This window comes from Rutidosis leptorrhynchoides, chromosome 3, assembly GCF_046630445.1.
Source record: "Rutidosis leptorrhynchoides isolate AG116_Rl617_1_P2 chromosome 3, CSIRO_AGI_Rlap_v1, whole genome shotgun sequence".
Lineage (NCBI taxonomy): Eukaryota > Viridiplantae > Streptophyta > Magnoliopsida > Asterales > Asteraceae > Rutidosis > Rutidosis leptorrhynchoides.
The window spans coordinates 205,557,213-205,563,212 of record NC_092335.1 but is presented as its reverse complement, the minus strand read 5'-3'; positions in this window follow the sequence as shown (position 1 = coordinate 205,563,212).

The window sequence follows — 6,000 nt, the reverse complement described above, 5'->3', positions numbered from 1 at the left end:
ATAATAACCGCAACAACAACAACAACAATCAAAAGCAGCTATGCCAAAGGTGTGAAAAGTATCACTCGGGGTTCTGCACCAAATTTTGCAACAAGTGTAAAAGAAATGGTCATAGCGCGGCTAAGTGTGAGGTCTACGGACCAGGGGTTAATAGAACGAAAGGAACAAATGGTGTCGGAACGAGTAATGGCGGAGCAAGTAGTGTCGGAGCAAGTAGTGTCGGAGTAGTTTGTTATAAATGTGGAAAACCGGGCCACATTATTAGAAATTGCCCGAACCAGGAGAACACGAATGGACAAGGCCGCGGAAGAGTTTTCAATATTAATGCGGCAGAGGCACAGGAAGACCCGGAGCTTGTTACGGGTACGTTTCTTATTGACAATAAATCTGCTTACGTTTTATTTGATTCGGGTGCGGATAGAAGCTATATGAGTAGAGATTTTTGTGCTAAATTAAGTTGTCCATTGACGCCTTTGGATAGTAAATTTTTACTCGAATTAGCAAATGGTAAATTAATTTCAGCAGATAATATATGTCGGAATCGAGAAATTAAACTGGTTAGCGAAACATTTAAGATTGATTTGATACCAGTAGAGTTAGGGAGTTTTGATGTGATAATCGGTATGGACTGGTTGAAAGAAGTGAAAGCAGAGATCGTTTGTTACAAAAATGTAATTCGCATTATACGAGAAAAAGGAAAACCCTTAATGGTGTACGGAGAAAAGGGCAACACGAAGCTACATCTTATTAGTAATTTGAAGGCACAAAAACTAATAAGAAAAGGTTGCTATGCTGTTCTAGCACACGTCGAGAAAGTACAAACTGAAGAAAAGAGCATCAATGATGTTCCCATTGCAAAAGAATTTCCCGATGTATTTCCGAAAGAATTACCGGAATTACCCCCACATCGATCCGTTGAATTTCAAATAGATCTTGTACCAGGAGCTGCACCAATAGCTCGTGCTCCTTACAGACTCGCACCCAGCGAGATGAAAGAACTGCAAAGCCAATTACAAGAACTTTTAGAGCGTGGTTTCATTCGACCAAGCACATCACCGTGGGGAGCTCCTGTTTTGTTTGTCAAGAAGAAAGATGGTACATTCAGGTTGTGTATTGACTACCGAGAGTTGAACAAACTTACCATCAAGAACCGCTACCCACTACCTAGAATCGACGACTTATTTGATCAACTACAAGGCTCGTCTGTTTATTCAAAGATTGACTTACGTTCCGGGTATCATCTGTAACGACCCGGAAATTTCCGACCAAATTTAAACTCTAATCTCTATATGGTTCCGACACGATAAGCAAAAACCCTAAAGTTGACCCGCACTTTTTCGATCATTCTATACTTATAAGATTAATATTTACATAAATTAAACCTTACCAACATGATAAGCAATCCAAATTGTTGAGATTTATGTTTCCAAAAAGAGTTTTACACAACGTTTGACCGTCTAGTTTGACCGATGATATCAGGAACTATACAATATATGATAATTATACGTTTGTGTATATATATGTATATATACATATTTAACATGATTAATGAATGTTTTAATATCTCATTTTGTATTAATAACAATAAGTTATAAGTATATTTTGAAACTACTAACTTAAGTTTTCAAAACGATAACTATACGTAACGTTATTTGACATAAATACTTAAGACTTATAATGTTTATACATATATCGTATAAGTAATGTATTTAATCACTTTTAAAGACTTAAATACATAAAATCATATAAGTGTATTCACAAAAGATAGCTATATTTGAATCCTCATTCCATTTTTCACAAAATTTCTATACGTATATCTAGAGTATTTGTACTCGTATCATACCTAGCTTCTATACGTATTTACTATTGGTATATACACATCAAATCACCACCTAACCAGCCCTTGTTCATGCCTTATGTATAAGGTAATTACTTTTGAATGATTGTAAGACTAATTACAAAAATACAAACTAAAAATTTGTCCATGTCTACTACATAAACATTTTTTTAGGAGTATATATGTATCCTCATTTTGTTTCATTTTTACTTCCATTCTCTAGCTAAAAACACCCACACTCTCAAGAACATTAAACTCCATAAACATTCAGCAAAGTTCCATGAAGATCTAGCTTCAAAAACCTTACTTAAACACCATAAGAAAACCATACAAAAACACTTCAAGAAATCCTTCCAAGAACACAAACTTACTTCCAATCTTTCATCCACTTCCATCACCCTTTTGATTCTAGCTTCTTACTCCTCTTTTACAGCAACCTTGTCCAAGGAACTTGAGGTAGTATCTATGTTCATAACCTTATTCGATTCATATATATATAGCTATCTTATTTTGTGGTATAAAAGTTTAACAACAAGAACATAGTTTGAATGTTTTCAAACTTGTTTGCAAACTAAATAGATCCTTCTAACTTAACTTTTAAAATACTTCAAGACCTGTAATATAACTTAAATATATACTAATTTAACAAGGTATAATTTGGTTTTTCAAAGAATATCTTAAAAACTGTTTTTACGACGTCGGAGTGCCACCGGGGACTGTTTTGGGTTGGATAATTAAAAACTATCTTAAACTTTGAGTTGGAGGTTTATGTTCTGGAAAAATGATTTTTACTATGAATATGATAACACATAAAAATTTCATGATTTAATTCAAAGTATAAGTATTTTTAGAAAAATAATCATTTAAGGTTGTTTAAATAAAGGAAAATGTTTAACTTCATAAGTTTCACTAAAGTTTCACCTATGCCGTGTGATTTTGAATACAAACCAAGGTATTTTCAGTTCATAGTCTTAAAGAGGGACTCGATCCAAGGAGATGGCAAGTTGAATCAACGAAAACGGATTTGTAACGAAGAAACTATGACCGAAACAAAATTGGTTATCCAAGACTTGTTTAACTTCGGGATTAATTGGGAAAAATTAAATAAAATCACATCTTTCTAAAATAACATGATATTTTATATATATGTACTCATAATTCAATTTTATATGGTTCAGGATCACCTGTAAACAATACGAGAAGATTAATCATAAGATCCCATGATTGTACGCAACACGTCATTTGACAACACCGGTACTTTATGTACGCAACACGTCATTTGACAACACCGGTACCGTGGGTCAAGATTAATCTCGACCAATACATATACGATGAGGGTTTTATTTATTTCATTGGGGGTTTATTAAACATCTAAATATGAACCATTAAAATTGAATTACTAACAACGAACTGCTAACTACGGACTAAGGAATTATTCAAAGTATTAAAAGTATAACAAGTATATATATGTGACGTTTGTTTAAAAAAGAAAAGGTATTGATATATTATATATGGATAGGTTCGTGATATCAACCGGAGACGAAGTCAAATTATATATATATCTTCAAGACGAAAGTGAGTATATAGTCCCACTTTTAAACTCTAAATATTTCGGGATGAGAATACATGTATTTTATGTTTTACATTATGGACACAAGTAACTGAAAAATATATTCTACGTTGAGTTGTACCACTGGCATACTTCCCTGTAGCTTGGTAACTAATATTTACAGCGGTATTGTAAACGCGAATCCTGTTGATAGATCTATCGGGCCTGACAACCCCAACCGGACTGGACGACTAGTATTCAACGGTTGCACAGTACTTCGTTTCGTGACTACACTTGGTACAGTGTAGTAAGATTTCATATTAAAGGGAATATGCGACGTGATTAATTGTTAAGTATGGTTACCAAGTGCTCAACCACTTAGAATATTTTTATTAAAATGTTTATATATGAAATCTTGTGGTCCATCGTTATATCGCTGCTAGCATCAAACCTATATATCTCACCAACTTTATGTTGACGTTTTAAAGCATGTTATTCTCAGGTATGAATTAAGACTTCCGCTGTGCGTTAGCTCATATTAAGGATACTAGTTGGGACCATTTAAGCCATGATACAAGAACGTTGCATTCGAGTCATTGAAGATCATTAAAGACATTTATTAAGTAAATGACAGTTTAGGTCATTTGGATATCGAGAAATGTTTGACGAGTTTATTAATTTTTTTATGTAAAGATAGATTGCCTTTTAAGAATAAATGCAACGTTTGTAAAATGTATCATATAGAGGTCAAGTACCTCGCGATGTTATCAACTGTTGTAATTCGTTTGTAATCAATATGGACATCGTCCGGATGATTAGTTTCGGATCCTTTCAGTTGGTATCAGAGCGTTGGTCTTAGCGAACCAGGCCTTGCATTAGTGTGTCTAACTGGTAGTTGTTAGGATACATTAGTGAGTCTGGACTTTGACCGTATCTACCTGCTAAAAAGTTTTGCTTATCATTTCTAGTCGGAAACCATCTGCTTATCATCCTTAGGGAGTTGCCTGCTTATCATTCTTTAGTCTAGACACGTCTTACTGCATCTAGTGCATCGATAGTGTATAGAAAAAATTCATATCCTAGCGTATCTATTACTATAAACATTGCCCGACGAATTTCAAAGATTCTCCGTAATTCACGGGATTTCGGTATTATATATACATATGAAAATTATGTATTGAAGAGTACCAAACCCAACTCCTATAATCTATTCCAAACCAAAAAAATTCATTTCTCCAACTATACAAGATGAATTCTTCATCCAGTTCGAATTCCTCCGACTTCGATAGCTACGCCGACATGGATTTCCATTCGAGCTCCGAGAACAGCGTCACCGGAATGGATCAACCAATTTCCCATCATCTATTCTGGATGAACTGGGGATGGGTTCGTAATATACTAAATTTCTGGAGGCAAGAAGAAGGTGATCCATTTCATCCACCAAATTGCCCTCTTAACGGTGAACCTGAAGCACTTACCGGCGAACCCATTCGAAACACCATTTTCTCGCTCATTTCTAGAGTATCTCGTCATGATTACATACTATCCCATATTTCAAATCTTGTTCATTCGCTCGTTCCAACCGTCAATCATCCCGGTATAATAGAAGAAGTCAACGAACTCCGTGCTCGGGTAGTGGTTTTGGAGAATATGGTGCGAAGGTTACAAACACCAACAGCAGCACCAGCAGCATAATCCGTACTACCATCGTCAACGCCGACAGTACCTTTATTACCCCAATCACAATCTCAACATCACAATCTGTATCTCGAATATCAACATCACACGACTCAATATCTGTACTTCGAGTATGATCTTCGTTCTATATATCGTTCTACATCGATTATCTTCGCTTTACGTATCGTATGACGATTATGTAATTTCTAAAGTCTTAGAGATTATGTAATCTAGAATTAACGATAAATCAAATGAGTTTAATATCTTATTGACTCATTAAATCTATGATTATCTCTGAAGAAAATATATATGCAAGTATATTTTCATAAAGATAGTAATTAAAAATTCCTTCGTACAAACTATTAATGATGAAAATATTTTAACGGGTGGGTAGTACCCGAGGAATATTTAGAATTCACATTAATAAGTTATATTGTACATTCTTGAATCTGATTCAACGGTTATCTATTATCTTACTTACAACCACCGATATTCGTATCCGCTCACCCCAGAATAACCATTTTCAATCAAATTTCATATTCGGATTTTGACCTACCAGAATCCAACAAGTGGCATAAAGAAGAAAACATTGGACAATTAAAATGAATTAAAATGTTGATTGTAACATATGAAACTAAACAATTCTTCAAGTTTGCCACTTGATTTTATCTTAAACCTCATTCGTAACTTGACGATTACAATTCGCATTCAAATCCTTTCATGATTTCTGAAAACACCCTGAACTATGAAGTAGCTCTTGAAATGCTGATGAAGCAGCAAAAACTGTAAACGACTTTAACAATCAAAAGATTGATGATAAAGAATGGTATGGTGGTAAAGCTGAGAAAAAGAGAAGGTTTGGAACTGGAAAACGGATTGAGTAAAGTATGAAGGAGGCCGTGAACAAATCATGAAAACAGAACCTGCCTTCAAAGGA